Consider the following 17,937-nt stretch of genomic DNA (forward strand, 5'->3'; position numbering starts at 1 on the left):
AGTATGAGATTATTGGAAATTTTGAGTAAGGTTCACCCAGTGATTTCTCAAAGGGACTCGATGAGATGTTTAGAAGAAAATTCTGGAAGGTTTTCAATCAAATTTGTGTTGAAGGATTAATGGCAGTTTAAATGCTTCCGAGGTGAGTCACACAGCTTATCTATGGCGATATGGTGCTCCCCTGAAGGTAGTCACTTTTGCCTGGTTAGTGGGAAGGAATAAAGTGCTTACGGTCGACAATTTGCGCAAGAGAAGAATGCCCCTTCCGAACATGTGTCTATTATGTTATTAAGATGAGGAAACAGTGGCTCATCTCTTCCTTCATTGCGACTTTGCAAAGAAGGTGTGGGATACTTTTCTTGATAAATTTGAAGCTCAATGGGTTATGTCGGCTTCTATTGTTGTTTTCATTTTGTCTTGGCATGAAGGGGCAAAGGAAAGATAGGAAAGAAGATATGGCGTCTGTCTTTTGGCTAGGATATGGTTTATATGGCGGGAAAGGAACAATCAATGCTTCAGGAACCATTTAGATCTCTCTTTGGAATTCTACAAGTCAGCGATAGATCTGATTTCGGAATGGATGATCAATTCCAAAATGATACCGACGGATCAATTTCTTGACAATTGGGTAGCGTTGCAGCCTTTTTTTTTTTCTTTTCTTTTCTTTTTTGGTTTTCTTGTATTCTTTAGGCTTTTGGCCTCTCTCAAATATATTCATCGCCATTGAAAAAAAAAAAAAACCTTTTATTGTGAAGATTGTTGCTTACCTTTGTAAAAGGTCTAGGGTTCGAATCTCAGTCTTCCCATATCTAGTCTCACGATCCAAGTTGAGTCGAGTATTAGAACCATGTTCTAAACCATTACAATACTCATGACTAAGGATACGTGTCGTAGCAACTGCAAATACTCATCTTGTAACCATACAAAGGGGAGCCATATCCAAAACCATGCAAATAGAGCTCCCTTGCCCATCGCGCAAATCTATAAACCCAATGCTGTATTCAATAGCCTCCTCATCATGTGTCAAATGTTTCCTATAGTTGAATCGTCTCTCCGACCCATGGATGTGTAGCTGTGGGACGATCACCATGGTCTAAGCCCTAGGTAATGTGGTCAAACTACCTCTCCATAGTGAATGGACAAAGAGGCCTCTGATCCAAACTCTCCCTATGAATATCATCATCATTGTGGTCACCCTATCAGCGTAGTCATCGCCTCTATCATGCTCCATTGCCATTGCGGATGAGTGCAAAGTTCGATCGTCGCTCTATCAATCACCCAAGCTCATGTTGAGTGACACCCCATGCAACCCTAATGCCTCTCCTCCAAATACCAGGCCCATGGGGCTCATGAACCTCTTGCTCCTCATCAACGTGTCAAACGAGTGCCTCAAAACCTTACTTGTCCATGCAAGGACTCTTTCTTCTTCCTCCTCTTCCATGCATGGGATGTGCAGGGAGATAAGGATCTTCGGTAATGATGAACTATGAGACGACGAAAGGCGAGACGACGAACAGCACTGAAAAATCTCCCTCGGAAGTAGGTGCGGTAATGGGAACTTCAGATTCATGGAAAGTGGTAGGGAAAAAACAAGTAAACCCCAGACCCCAGAGGATCGGGGACCGCGATCCGGCTAGCTTCCCCATGTTATATGTGAAGGGTTTCCCAGACGGTTGGGCTCCCATCAACTTCACGAGAGTATTCGAAAGGGCAGGGTCAGTCATGGACGTCGTCCGTCCAAGAAACATGGAAGGTGGTGGTTTCAGAGACATCGCCATGGTAAGGATGCAGTTGGAAACAAAGCTACAAAAAGCAATCGACCTCCTCAACGGCATAAGATTCAGCGGAATCAAAATGCTCGTTCAGCGAGCGAGGTACGGCCCGGAAAGAAAACGCAAAAGCATAGCTATTGGAAAACAGAAGATTGGCAAAGGACTACAGAGAGAATCAGGGAGCTTTTGTACCCAGCAGACGGAAGGCACAACCTACAAGGAAGCCCTTCTCAACAAAATCTATGGGGCCTCATCGTCGGGAGCAGACAATAAAAAGTCAGGTCAACTAGCCACGGAAGCCGATCAAAAGGAGAAGGACGACAATGTCATAGTAATCAATCAAGACTTCATCGACCGATCCTCAAAGTTTCTTGAAGACTCAGTGGTGGCGATTACAAGGGACGGTGTGACGATCGACAAGGTATCAGGCTGGATTGAAGAAGTCTATAGATTACCGGTTCAAAAGCTGTCTTTAAAACCAATCGGTATCGATGCCATATGGATTCAGAAACCCCAAGATATGGGCCCTTGATATCCTAATCATGGCGGGGGTGTTGTTCAAAGATGGCCCCATCTCTGAAATTCTACACTGGAATGCGTTCTTAGAATTCGGCTACGAAGTATGGGTTTTGATTTGGGTTGTTCCCCTAGAATTATGGAATGAAGAGTTTTTTCGAAGAGCGGTCTCCCCTTTAGGGACCCTCATTGAACTCGACCCGCAAATAGTAAATGGGGAAGAAATGGGAGTCATTAGGGCAAGAGTCAGCAGGAAAAAGGGGGAATAGATGCCAGCTAACATCCAGGTCAAGGTTGCAGGAAGGTTGCTCTTCTTGCCAGTCCAGCAGGAAGCTAGAGGACAACGTATTAATCGATGAGGTGAAATATGGAAGTCCAAACCTCCGACCCAGCGATCAGCGTCTATCAAAAACGGGAGTGTTTTGGAAGGAGTACGCCTTCCGTGCTCCGTCGGAGCTCGGCCGCGACACTATCACATTGGTCCGTGTTCCGCTGGAGTACCGAACCAGCCCCAACCCACGTGTCAAGACGGAGTACACGGTTGGGACGTAGCTGGTTTCTCAAGCCACGCGCGTCAGGGGCATGTCCCATCGCCTGCTGTTGTTGCCACGCGTCCAGCGGTGGTTTCCCCTTCCTACCCAGCTCGTTAGATCCGAGTCCCATCTCTCCCAGACACTGCCACGTGTCTTGCGGAGAGAACGTTTTCGAGCGGCGATTGTCAGGGCCATGTCCCATCTTCGTCCATCCCGAACACGCGTCCAGCGGCGAGAGCGTCTTCGAGCGGCAAGTGTCAGGGCCGAGTCCCATCCTCGTCTGTCACGGACACGTGTCCTATTGCGAGTGGTCCGATCGCCACTTGGATGGCCGAGAATCCCCCGTTCCACCTTGACTTCTCCCCTTCTCTACTTTTTAATCCCATCTCTTCTCGCGATATCTCGCGAGTCGACAACCTCCCAAATTCTCCCTCCTTACCCCCTCAGACCTCGCGCAAAATCTCACCAGTGAGGATTTATCGCCCTCCTCTCGCAAACCCAATTCCATCTATCCCAATCCCAGCCCTACCAACCCCATCCTCCTCGGCCATTTCCCCCACAACTATCCACCCTCCCCACGATCTCAACAATGGTACTAACACCCCCACCTCGTCCCACCCACATCTCCTTTCTGACCAAGGCATAGTCCCTTTCATTCCGGTTCTAGAAGTTTGCGACCCTAACCTTCTCTACATCGATTCTCCATCCCAATCAGATAGGGAGCCACCTTTTTCCGAGGACCCCTCCTCTCCTGCTGGTCTCTCTCCCGTATCTGTTTGCTCCATGGACACGTTTCCGGAGTTGGCGATGATATCTCTGTTCCAGGATGAAAACAACTCCGAAGTTATTGTAGCAAAACCTCTTCAGATTCGAGTGGGAAACTCTACAACGTTCAAGGTATCTCCATCGATGATCAACTCAGAGCTAGATGCTCAAAAGGCCAAGATGATTGAGATTATCCAAAAGAAACGGTTGATCAGGGAAGCCATGGGGCATGTCGAACGATCTATAGGGCTATCTTTTGGTGACCACCCGGAAGACTTCGTTGCTCTATTCCAATGCATCGAATCGTGTGGAAGACCTCTCTCTAGGAGAACCCCTCTTAAGACATCCTCCCAACAAATCAGGTGGAATTGACGCATCCAGGAACCTCCATCTTAGCTCGTCTCCGGCCAGAGAGAAAAGCAAGCAGAACCTACAGTAGGGTGTGGGGAAAATCAGTCTCTTAATGATAGTGCTCTCATGGAACGTTAGGGGGCTAGGATCCAGGAAGAAGCGGATCCTTCTTCGTGATACCATCGAAAGAAGCAAGGCAGACATCATTTGTATTTAAGAAACAAAGACTCCAATCTTCTCAGACAAGTTGTGAGGCTCTGTTTGGAAGCCAAAAGATGTGAGATGGGTGCCTCTCAATGCCTCAGGTTCAGCTGGCGGTGTTCTAATTGCTTGGAAATCGTCCAAATGGTCTCTGATGGACAGTCGCATTGGAGAATTTTCGGTTTCCACTCTCCTTAAGCAGGTCAGTTTAGATTTTTCTTGTCTCATCTCTTCCGTTTATGATCCTAATAGAGAAGAAAGAAGGGATGCTTTCTGGCAGGACTTGAATGCAGCTAGACAGATCTTCAAAGGGCCCTGTTGTATCGGGGGCGACTTCAATATTACTCGTCGGGTGGACGAAAGATCGCACAGGAGGCCCGCTTCAGCTGTAATGAAGAAATTCTCCACGTGGATCGAATATCAGGCTTTAGTGGACCAGCCGCTTCTGGGGGCCAAATTCACATGGTCTAACAAGAGGAGCAGCTCTTCATTAGCCCGTCTGGATAGATTCTTGGTCTCGGCAGATTGGGTCGATTCTTTCCCCTCAGTCTCTCAATCCATTCTCCCTAGACCCACTTCCGATCACCATCCTCTCATCCTTTCAGTGGACGAGGAGAATTGGGGTCGCAAACCCTTCAGGTTTGACATGGCATGGCTGTTGATTGATGGATTTAAAGAGCAAATTCATCTCTGGTGGTCGGAGCTGAAAGTTACAGGGTATGCTGGTTTCGTCTTATGCCAGAAATTGACACTTCTCAAACTCAAAACCAAGGACTGGATATCAGTCGCGCTCTACCAGAGGGATGAGGACACCAGGAGAATTCTTGCAGAAATTCAAGCCATTGATTCAGCTACTGAAGCAAACCAGTCAAACTCCGATCAAAGGTCAAAAAGATTCCAGCTCGCTCACACATACTCCCAAAGAATCCTCGAAAAATAACTGTTTTGGAAGCAGAAATTGAGATGTAAATGGCTTAAAGAAGAGGACAAGAACACTCGATATTTCCACGCCATTGCTTCGGCCCGAGCAAGAACTAACAGAATATCCTCTCTCATTATAGATGGGGTCCACACAGAGGACAAACTGGAAATCGAGGAGGCTTCAGTCGCTTACTTCAATAATATCTATCGCAATGAAGACTGGGTGAGGCTGAAACTTGATAATCTACTGTTCAATCAAATCTCAATTGAGGAGGCCTATTCCCTCGAATCAGCATTCTCGATCGAGGAAGTCAGAGCAGCGCTCGCATCCCTGGAAGGATATAAGGCCCCGGCCCTGATGGCTTCCCCATTAGTTTCTTCCACTCGTTCTGGGAGATCCTAAAGGGAGACATCATAGCTTTCCTCTCAGAATTTCACGCCAGAGGGCACTTATCTAAGGATTTAGGGGGCCTCTTTCATAGCTTTAATTCCAAAGCGAGCAAGAGCCGACTCAGTGACTGATTTCAGGCTCATCAGTCTTCTCGGCAGCCCCTATAAGATCCTGGCAAAAGTTCTCTCAAAATAGTTATGGGTTCAATCATCTCCGACAATCAAAACGCCTTCATCCCAGGCAAACAAATCACCGACAATGCCCTCATTGCTCTCGAATGCCTCGATTCCTGTCAAAAGGCCGGTACGAAGGGTCTTATCTACAAGCTCGACATCGAAAAAGCATACGAACATGTAGACTGGGGTTTTCTCTCGTACATGATAGGCCGCATGGGTTTTAAGGACAAATGGATAGCCTGGATGAGTGAATGCGTCCGATCAGCGATCTTTTCCATTCTTTTAAACAGTTCTCCCAAAGGTTTTTTCAAGGGATCGAGAGGCCTCCGTCAAGGAGATCCTCTTTCCCCCTTTCTTTTTCTCATCGTTGGAGAGGCGCTATCCAGAATGCTGTAAAAGGGTCAGGAAAAAAAGTTGTTTCAAGGCTTCAAAGTGAAAGTGATGGATTCACCGATATCGCATATCCAGTTTGCCGACGATACGCTTATCTTTTGTCAAGCTGCAGAAGATCAAGTGGGCAATTTGAAAACCATCATCCGCTGCTTCGAAGCGGTATCGGGCCTCAAAATAAATCTTGCAAAATCCAAGTTGTACGGTGCTAATCTTTCAGCAGAAGCAGTGCAACTCCTAGCTAATAACTTGGACTGCCCGACAGGTAATTTGCCAACTTCTTTTCTGGGTCTTCCCCTTTGCGTTGGCTCCCCCCCCCCCCAATCTGTGGGACCGTGTCATCGAGAGATTCAATCTCTATCTAGCTAGATGGAAAAGCCGTTATCTATCGCTTGGCGGTCGGCTTACGCTTATCAATTCAACAATGTCAAACCTCCCCATCTACTCCATGTCTCTTTTTAAATGTTCGGCTGCCGTTTTATCTGTCCTTGAAAAAATTAGAAGAGATTTTTTGTGGCATGGGAAAGAGGAAAGGAAATTTCATCTCGTTAATTGGAAGGAAGTGTGTAAACAACACCGGTTTGGAGGTGCAGGAATTAGAGACCTCCACATTATGAACAGAGCATTGCTTGGTAAATGGACGTGGAGATTGGGCTCAGACAGTGGCAGTCTATGGACGAGAATAGTCAGAAGTATGGTTCATCTACGGGTGGGTGGTGGACAAACGATACTCCCAGGAAAACAATATCTGCTGTGGAAAGGCATCCTCGCCTCAAAGAAGCTGGTGGTGGAAGGGACAAGTCTAGCAATCGGAAAAGGGAACAAAGCTTGTTTCTGGGAAGATAAATGGGCGGGAGACTCTCTCCTCATGGAGGAGTTCCCCAATCTTTATCGGCTAGCTCCTAATCAGTCCATCTTAGTGGCTGACTGTAACACTTCAGTGGGGGAAGATCAGGTCTGGAATGTTGTTTGCAGGAGAAATCTGAATGATTGGGAGGTGGAGTTCACGTCCCTGCATCGTCAGCTATACAGCTTTAAGCTAGATAAATGCCGCAAGGACTCCTTAGTTTGGAGGAAAGACCAATAAGCCCCTTTTTCTGTCAAAGCTCTATACGAGTGCATTGCCAGCAACTCTTTCATTTTACCCCAGAATCTGCTTCAGAAAATGTGGAAAATCAAGGCTCCTCAAAAGATTTCAACGTTTGGATGGTTGGTGGCTAAACAAAAAGTGCTGACTGTGGATAATTTGCGTAAAAGGGGAATGATTATCCCTAACATTTGTCTCTGCTGCATGAACGAAGAAGAATCAGTGAATCATCTGTTTTTACATTGTCCCTTCACCTCTCAAGTTTGGCACGCGGTCCTTCGATCTTTCAACATATCTTGGTGTAGCCCTATTTCAACGGGGGATTTTTTCTTAGCGTGGCTTGGTCCTAATATTGGGCCCCAAGCTAACAAAATCTGGAAGTTATGTCTCGTGGCGGTCTGGTGGTCGGTTTGGGAGGAAAGAAATGGAAGATGTTTCAACAACACCTCTTTTTCAATGGACGTTGTTCTTCAGAAAGTTCAGCAGTATACAGCGGAATGGGCCCTGTATTTTCTTAATATCAAGGAATGTAATCTATTTGCCCTGGGAGGATCCCTTTCTCGCTAACTCAGCGGGTAGATCATCCTTTTTGTAATCCTTTTCTTTTTAATAAATATCCTCAGTTATCTCTTAAAAAAAAAAAACTTACTTCTTTCGCCATAATTTCATTGATATTGTAGTTAATCATGAAGAAAAGAATAAGAAAGATGAGAGGCAAAAAGAAGAGGGGGAGAGAGCAGCAACACATCCACGCCACCCCACCTATCTCTTTTATTATTAAGGAAATTACTAATCATATGAAAATTACAATTATACCCCCTCACTTAAGAGATAATATAAAACAATACCATAGGAGCTTAAAGACTCTAATCCAAACATATAACCAAGCCCAACACAAACCCAAACCTGGACCACATGAGTAACTGATGGACCACACTTGTAGCCAGGGTGGACCACATGTGTGGTCATAATCCATCAACACTCCCCCTCAAGTTGGAACATATGGATCATGAATGTCCAACTTAACGAAGAATCTATTTAGATAAGCCCGACTTAAAGCCATCATAAACATGTCTAACACTTGCCCTTGAGACCTAACAAACGGCGTGCATATTTCCTTGTTAGCAACCTTCTCCCTAATGAAGTGACAGTCCAATTCGATGTGCTTAGTTCTTTCGTGATAAACTAGATTGTTGGCAATGTGAGACACTGCTTAATTATCAAAATACAACCTCATAGGAACATCCACCACGAACCCCGAGCTCTCACATTAATGTCTTCAACCAAATAAGTTTTCATGCCGCATGGGTCATAGCCCTTTGCTTCTACACTTGGTTAAGCAACAACACTTTGCTTCTTGTTTTTTTATGTAACCAAATTTTTCCCTACAAATGTACAATAGCCTGTGGTAGACCGCCTGTCAAAAGGAGAACCAGCCCAGTCTACACACACACACACACATAAACCCTTCTACTCTAAGATGTCCATTTCACTTGAAGAGAATTCCACGGCCAAGCTCCCTTCAAATAACTAAGCATGCCTCTACATGAGACATGAGGAGCTTTCATAAACGGATTAACAACACTCTGACTAACTAAGTAATATTGGTCCTGTAATCGTTAAATAGATCAATTTGCCAACCAGTAGGCAATATCTCCCTGAATCATCAAATATTTCCCCTTCATTAATACTCAACTATGAATTAGCATCCATGGGAGTTTTAACTAGTTTAGCCTAGTAGACCGGTCTCTTTTAATAAATCCATCACATACTTCCGCTCTAACAAGTTAATTCCCACCTTTGACCTTGCTACCTCAATACCCAAAAAAGTCACAAAGGCAACCAAAATCCTCAATGTAAAAGTGTTGCAGCAAGAAATTTTTTTAAAGGAAACAAAAGAATTTATTAAGAAACACCCATAGAAACGAGGAAAGAATACAAGCAGAGGAAAAAAAAAAAAACAAAAGTAATAAGCTTTGATAAACGGCTTATCGGCCAAACCGGCCTTAGCATACTTAGCCCAACCCGATATAGCCCTTTAATACACCTGATGACCCCATCTACCCCCCTACTCTCATTATGGAAGCATCTCCCATTCCTAGCCTCCCAAATAACCCAAAAGATGGCCATGAGAATCAGTCTCCAAATAGCTTTGCCAGCCTTTCCAATACCTCCGCCATGCCAAGACCACAAGTGGTCTTCATTGACTTCGGCATCACCTACTCTATTTAAAGCAACAGCAAGAAATGGGTCCAAACATGAAAAGCAAAGGAGCAATGAATAAACAAGTGATCAATGGACTCTGCGTTTTCCATGCACATCAAGCATATATTGGAGAGAATTATTACCCTCCTTTGAAGATTATCCACAGTGAGGATTCTTTTGCGGCCCACCAACCATATAAAAACCGCAACCTTAGGCGAGGCTCCATAGAACCAACAGTGAAAAGGGTGGGTCGGAGGAGAAGCTCAAGGAAAAGAGGAGATGCACCTATATAGTGAACAAACAATGAATTTTCCACACCATTAAGCCACCACATACAGAGAAGTAGTCTGCCACAGAAACGAAGCGTTTAGAAGCAAAATGCACCAATCTAGGGAAAAGATCCTAAAAAGCACAATCACCACACCATATATCCACCCAACAACGAATGCGGGTACCATTTCCCAGGGAGAAGGTAGTCCTCCTATGAACAAGATCTGTGGCCGCAATCACTTTCCAAATGTGGGAGGCTCTGTATAATGAAAAGCTATTCAAAAACCACCCACCATCCTGGACCGCATACTTCCTGGCTATAAGGTGTAAGTGCTATGGTCTCATGCCCCTTTGATTGCCAAATTTTGTAGTGCCAAAACCACAATCTGCGTCTTGTGTAGCACATTGATGTATATGTTCAAGGCAATGCATCACATGTACAAGGACAATGCTTCAAGACAAAAACAAGATCTACTTCAAAGAAATGCAAGATCAAGTACATTGTTCACTCCTTTAAGCTTTAAAGCTCAATGTCTTAAAGCGACATCGAAAGACAAGTGAACTGTTTATACTCAAGACTCAAGATGAAGTACAACTCAAGTACTACAAAATCAAGCTTCAAAAGATCACAAGTTCAAGCTTCATTATGTGTCACGATATCAAGCTTCATGAACTTCAAAGATCGTCTATCATTTGAAGAAAAGAAGATTCAATGTTCATACGTCATGTTCAAGGTATGAAAGACCTTAGATTGACCTTAGGGTAGGTTATTTCGGATACATAACTCAAATTGAACCATTTTATAAGTGTTCGACTAGTCCTGGACACTGTTCGACTAGTCCTAGCACTGGCTCGACCAGTCCAAGAAATTCTAAGACCAGTCCTAAGTTTGTTGCAAATTTTTGGAATTTTTTTGTTGAGTCACGACCAATCCTGGAGACTGCTCGACCGGTCGTGTGAACAATGCATGACTCGTCCTCGACCAGTCCTGCAGCTACGACTTGAACTCCAGCGACTATTTCAGCACCGCACGACCAGTCATGGAGGTCCTCCATGACTAGTCGTGGATGGCCTACGACCAGTCGTGGAACGGTTTTATCCGATCGCGCTCAAAATTTCAAAAATCTATTAGTCCTACGACTAGTCGTGGTGTCCACAGGACCAATCTTGAACGTGACTTCTGCACTTATAAATAGAGCAAGATTTTCAGAGTTTGATATTCAATTCAAGTAAAATCAAGGCATCACTCTGAGAGATAAGTTTGTAAACTTCTTAAGCTATATTGTACTCATTTAATATTCTCTTTTATTAGCTTTTTATATTTGATTTTGTATTCTGCATTCCAATCTGATTTGAAAGAGGGATTGAAGAGTTCCCACTTCTTGGAATCAAAATCAAATAGAGCTAACCCAACTTGATTTAATTTAAAATCAATATAGAATCTATAACCATTTCAATTGTGAGTGTGGACATTGAAATTCTATTTGAACTTCTACTCCGATTTGGTTCTTCTGGGCTGCAACGAAAGGAGAATATCCAGGTATTTTACATTTGTGTACATCTTCAGTTTTTGGTTTCTTTTGAGATTGAGCCAAAAAAATCTCATTATTTTGGTTATCTGAGGAGATCCAGAAAACTCAGAGTGTGGGGTTTTTGAATTGTGTAAGCCCATTTGAAAGACACAATTGTGAGGATTTTAGGTGAACCTGGAAAAACCTATTTTAATAGTGAACGCTAATATCCACTGTGTGAGGATATTAGGAGTGGAGTAGTTGTGTGGCTGTTGTTTAGCAGTTGGTGTACACACAGGCGAACCACTATAATTTTTTGTGTTTGGATGTGTGGTTTATTTTCTATATCTTTTATCATTCAAGTTTGTAGGATGTATTTGTGGATGTGAATGTTGTAATCGTTTACATTTCAAGCATTGTGGTGAATGTTGTAATAGCTTATATTTTCTTTTAAGATATTTCCTTTTTATTCCTCTTCAGTTTGAGTTTTTGATACATAAATTGTTCTAGTAAGGTTGTCCTACCATAAACCCTTGGCTTTTATGGTGTAAGGTTGTCCTTAGAACAACATTGGTATCAACCTCTCAATACTAGAATTTTGACGTTGCTTTACATTTCCGTATTGTGATTGTTTAAAGTGCTATCTTTCCTTTAATTGATTAAATTCCGTTGTTATCATTTTAATTTGGCAGTCCTATTCAATCCCCCCCCTCCCCCCCCCCCCCCCTTCTCGGACATATAGCTCGACCTTTTCATAAGGTCCTTCTATAACTTCCCTTTTCAATAGCAAATCCCCAAATCCACTTCCCGAGACAGGTTGAATTCATATCTCCAAATTATTGTCTATTTTTAAGACCTTTCACATGAAAGTACAAAACTAATTTTTTTCCTAACTCAAAAGTTTCTATGTTCCGTTTAGATAATGCCAAGAAATATATATCCCAAATGTTTAACCTGTATTTTCTAAAACAAGTATATTGCATCAAACACCATGTGTCCCACACCCCCACAACAAAACAATGTTATAGAACAGAAAAAGTCGCATGCTTGAAGTGACTTGTGCTTTCTTAATTTAGATGAATGTTGCCAAAAGTTTTTAAAGTGATACAATACTCACGATGTATTTTCTAATAAATCAAAAATACCCTACACACCCTAGACCAAAATAAACAACTAAAAACAAGAAGAAATAACTAAGGAAAAAAAAAAGTCTACGTGGGTCATACAGTGGTACAGAACACATCTCCACAGATTCTGAGATCGGACATGTGGCGTAGAGATTTCTGAAAACCTCACGTATGAAGGGACAACTGATTTGATATGTTTAGTTCTCTTATGACAAGCCGGATTGTTTGCTTTGTGGGATGTTGCTTAGTTATCCCAAGAAACTATATACGTAGATTCACCACAAATCCCATCTCCTGTAACAATTTCTTAATCCACGCAACTCACAAGTAGTACGAGTCATTACTCTATGTTCTGCTTCAACACTCAATTGGGCAACAACACTTTGCTTCTTACTCTTTCAAGTGAGTGGATTTCCTCCCACAAACATATAATACCCAATGGTAAATTGCCTATCTATTAATGAATCTATCTAGTCTACATCAAAGTACCCTATAATCTAAATATGATTGTTTTATCTATACACAATCCGATGTCCCGGCACTCCTTTAAGATATCGTAGTATCTAAACAACTGCATCCATGTGTGGTACCCTCGGAGAGCTCATAAAATGGCTCACCACACTCACAACATAAGATATGTCCAACCGAGTGATAGTTAAATAAATGAGTTTCCCAACCAATCTTCTACATCTCCTTGGGTCTTTAAATATATCTCCTAGATCACCAACCAGTTTGTGTTTCATATCCATTAGTGCATCAACCGCTTAATACCAAGAAGACCTGTCTCCATGAGCAGATCCAAAACATATTTAAGATACGCGGTATCTGAACAACTGCATCCATGTAAGATACTCTCAGAGAGCTCATAAATTGGTTCACCACACTCACAGCAGAAGATGTCCGGCTAAGCGATAGTTAAATAGATGAGTTTCCCAGCCAATCATCTATATCTCCTTGGGTCTACAAATATACCATCTTAGTCAACAAGCAGTTTGCGATTCAAATCCATTGGTGTATCAACCTGCTTAATACCAAGAAGACCTCTCTCCATGAACAAATATGGAACATAATTCTGTTAAGACATTAATTCCTTCCTTAGATCTAGCAATTTCTACACTAAGAAAGTAAAATGACCAAGATCTTTTATGAGAAGAATGCCTCTGAAGATACTTCTTAAGCTCCTCAATTCCCCTATTGTTGCGTCCTGTAACAACTATATCATCAACATACACCACTAACAAAATAAGACCTGAGGTGCCTTTCCTTATAAACACAGAATGATTAGCAAGACTTCGAAGTTCGAACAAGGCCATAGTTCGACAAAACTTTACCAAATTTGTCAAACTAAGCACGTAGTGATTATTTCAGCCCATGAATCACCTTGTCCAATTTATACTCCTTGTCTGACTACCCATGAGCAATAACCTCAGGTAGTTGCTTTATATAGACCTTTGCGAGATCACTGTGAAGAAAGACATTTGTTACATCTAATTGGAAGAGGGTCTAGTCATGAGTAACGGCCACAGATAGGATAACATGAAAAGAGTTCAACTTCGCAACAAGAAAGAGTTTTAATATAATCAACACCAAGGGTCTTGAGTATATCTAAGGGTGTACACCAAGTCAAACCAGCAGGCACACCCAGCTCCTGTCCAGCTCGGGTCAGTGACCAAGCCATCATGTCCAGCTAGACTCGGCTCGGTCAGCAGATCGGACCAGTTCGAGCCAAGTTCGAGCTCGAGCTTTCGAGTCGAGTTCGAGCTCGAACTTTCGAACCGAGTTCGAGTTCGAGTGCTTACCGACGGGCAAGGCAGGCGATAGTTGGACTTTCGAGTGGCAGCAGGAGGAGGGCAAGCAAAGCAGGCAACCAGGCAAGGACGACCGGAGACCGGACAACGCAGGGTGATGGACGGGGAGGCAGCCGAGCAGGGCGACAACGAAGGGTCGGTTGCTGGTCCAGCAGAGAGAGAGAGAGAGAGAGAGAGAGAGAGAGAGGCTAGGCCACTAGGGTCACTAGTCGAGCACAACGAGCAAAGATAGAGAGGCTAGGGTCACTGGTCGAGTGGGACAAAGAGAGAGAGAGGCAGAGAGCGAGGGTCACTAATCGAGCCGAACGAGCAGAGAGAGAGAGAGGCAGAGAGCTAGAGTCGCTGGTAGGGCAGGCAGTTTTTTTTCAAAGAAAAGGGTAAAAGTGATTTAGGGTTTTTTTTTCTTTTAATACCATCTGACCGAGTCGATCTGAGTCGATCCGAGTCGAGCCGAGTTCGAGCTATATATCGAACCGAGTCGAGTCGAGCTCGGGCCAGCTCGAACTCATTTTCAAGCTCTAAAAACCAGCTCGATTCGGATCAAACTCAGCTTCGAACCAAGCTGAATCAAGCTTTTTCGAGCCGAGTCGAGCGAGTTGACCGAGCTAGCTCGGTTTATGTTCACCCCTAAGCATATCCCTTCACAACCAAGCGAGCCTTTAAAACGTTAAACTATACTATCAAGGTGAAACATAATGTTGTACACCCACCTGCAACCAACAACCCGTTCTCCAGAAGGTAGACTAGTGATTCGTGTTTTGCTTTTGAATGTATTACTTGTGTTTCCACACGTCTTCTTACATATATAAATTATATGAAGACTTTGAATATACTTGCATCGATTCAGTTAGACAATGCATAGATTAGGACCTCATACAAGGAAAAACCTATCATGTGCACTTGTTTTTTGTAGCATTTTGATTTATAAGTGTGTATTGATGTCTTTTTTAACAATCATTGAAGTTTCATCGAAAAATTCAACCAATTTCCTAATGTTTTCCCATATTTCCAACAACAACGATACATTACACGATACAACCGATATATCCCATACGATAACTGATATGTATCTATATCCCAAGGGTGCGATCAATGTTTTAAATATCGCTATCGCATAATGTATCGCACCCTTGGGATATGGATACTATCGGTTATCGCATGAGATATATCGGTTGTATCGCCTAATGTATCGCTGTTGTTGGGGAACATGGAACATTGGGAAATTGGTTGATTTTTCCAATGGAACTTTAAAGATTGTTGAAAAAGACATCAATACACACTTAGAAGTCAAAACACTACAAAAAAAAAAAGTGCACATAATAGGGGTTTCCTTTGTATGGGGTCCTAATATATGCACTTTCCAACTGAACTGATGTAAGTATACTCGAAGTCTATTCATATAATTTATAAACGTAAGAAGACATATATGGAAACACAAGCAATACATTTAAAAGTAAAAGAAGAATCACTATATCAGGTTCAACGTGTTCCGTAATGGTAATGGTGGCCGTAACGGCCACCACTATTACCTTTATGATACGGGGGATAACGGCTGTTACAACCCCGTAACGGCCGTTAGTCTCTCTTTTTTATTTTTTTATTTATTGAAAAAACCCTTGAAAAACCTGTATTTGCCCCGTAATGTTGATTAAAAAGTATGAAAAACCTATATGTCCCGTAATAGACCATTACAGGGCTATTATGGCCTTTATAGGGGATGTAACGTCCATTAACGGCAATTACGGGTCATTTTTTTCCATAATGGTTGTTACGGCCATTACGACCCCGTAACGTGTAACGGTTGCCACAGTTACCTTTACGTAACGGCCTTTACGGCACACCATAATCAGGTTACATGTTTAATTTTGTGTTTAGATACAAAGATTGCAACTAATTTGTGAGAAATTTCGATTTTTCTCAATTTTCCACAACTCGACCCATTTCCCCTAAATCTTGAAATCGAAGTTTCGAATCTATGATTTTTCATGGAAAATATGAAGAATTATAAATTTGTAACAATTTGACACTAGTTTAATGTGATTTACAACAAAAACATGGATCGGAAATCGAAAATGCTCACTGAATCGAATAGGTGGGATATATTGGCACTACCTATGCGTTTCGTATCGCACAGGTGGGATACAAGATATATCGTGGGATATATCGACTGATATCATCAATATTCAAAACACTGAGTGCGAAACATAACACGATACCGATATTTCGAACACTATACGTAACCATGCTTCCTGGTATGACTTAACAATAAAATGAGAAGACAAGGATATGGCAAATCTATGGGAAGTGGGAGATGAGCATTGAAAGGACACATATCTGGAGCTTACCTTTTCTCAAGGCAATAGAAACATTAGATCTATTTGGACGAATCACTAAATAACTACATTTAAGAGGAAGATATGGTGGATGGCACATCATGAGTGCCCACACTATCTGTTTGTTTCCATCGTAAGTAGACTTTTGGTTGAAGCATAGTGAGAACGGAGGAGTCAGCAAAGGGAGGAGATTGGATTATGTCTTCTTCAACCAAAACAGGTACCGGCACAGCTTTCACATAAAGAGATTTCATTGTCTTTTAAGAAGAACGGAATGGACTGAAAAAATATAATATTTACATACACACACTAGCTTCAAAGAGAATGACTGTAACAACGATAACCTCTTTGTTTTCGGAAGTACGCAAGAAAAATATATTTAATAGCTCTAGGATCTAATTTTTCATGGCCCAACTCTAATTGATAAATATATCATACACATCCAAAAACTTTGGAAGGTAAAGAAAATAACGAAGTATCTAAGAGCAAAACTCTATGAGGAGATTTACCCATTAAAATAGTTAGTCATGTAGGGTATTGTTGTTGTTGTTAGTAAGGGTATTTTTGTCATTTCAACTTTCTATTATTATATGAAGGGAGAGGGTGGGCATCTTAACTTTGTTCTCTCCTCCTCTTCTCCTCTTTCTCTCTCTTCAATCTACTACTTTACAACCTCCAAATACAGAAAACCACAAAAAAACAGCAAAGTGATACCAAAGAAAGACTATCCAAAAGCCGCACATTACAAAAACCTTCTTCTCTCCAAAATCTCAACAGAATCAAGAGATTCGAGTTTCTACGGCTTGCAATTCATAAACCGAGGAAAACCCATAGAAAATCTTCAATAGGACCTCCAAAAAAAAAAAAACTTCAATAGAACCTCCAAAAAAAAATAGCACAAGCGAAAAAGAATCTTCAATAGAACCTCCAAAAAATAGCCCAAGCAAAAAACCGAAATCAGAAAATTTTTTTCCCCCTATTTCTCTATTTTTGTTGGAACACGACCAAAAAATCTTGAAAAAATCACCATAATTCCAAAATAATACTATTCTAGATCCCATACATTTTTTTCTTCACAGGGCCATCCGACTGTACAATGTTGGAGTCACCCATATGAGTTAATGAAGTTAGTGGTGGGCCCACTATAAACCCCTTCGATCAACTTAGAAACTTGCTCTGATACGGTGATACAACTAGAAAGTAGAGAAGACTGACAGAGAAAGTAGGAGAAAGGATGAGGAAAAAGGAAGAAGGGGAAAGTGAATAAGGAAGGTAAAGAGGATGGGGTGGAAAGTGAATAAGGAAGATAAAGAGGATGGAGTGGAGAGAGAGAGAGAGAGAGAGAGAGAGAGAGAGAAACTTGTGTTAGTGAAAAGATTATCACATACTTTATATATAACATAAAGAAAGGAGAATACTCACGACAACGAATATACACATGCATAAATAAGCAAATATCTCACGGCAAAGCTATAGTAATTTTTGTGTCCCAGTCATCCTCTTTTTTTATTCTATTCAATGCATATGCTCTGAGATGCTTTTGCTCACTTGGACAATCCAACTGATCGATTTGAACTTTC

At 42.2% G+C, this 17,937-nt stretch overlaps 1 protein-coding gene across 3 annotated transcripts in view; it reads right to left on the bottom strand.

The window, feature by feature from the left end:
* Nucleotides 1–17,937, bottom strand: part of LOC131219157 (protein RETARDED ROOT GROWTH, mitochondrial) — a 51,495-nt gene that overhangs the window by 21,743 nt on the left and 11,815 nt on the right. The window lies entirely within an intron of this gene.

Source organism: Magnolia sinica, chromosome 11 (genome assembly GCF_029962835.1).
Source record: "Magnolia sinica isolate HGM2019 chromosome 11, MsV1, whole genome shotgun sequence".
Taxonomy (NCBI): Eukaryota; Viridiplantae; Streptophyta; class Magnoliopsida; order Magnoliales; family Magnoliaceae; genus Magnolia; species Magnolia sinica.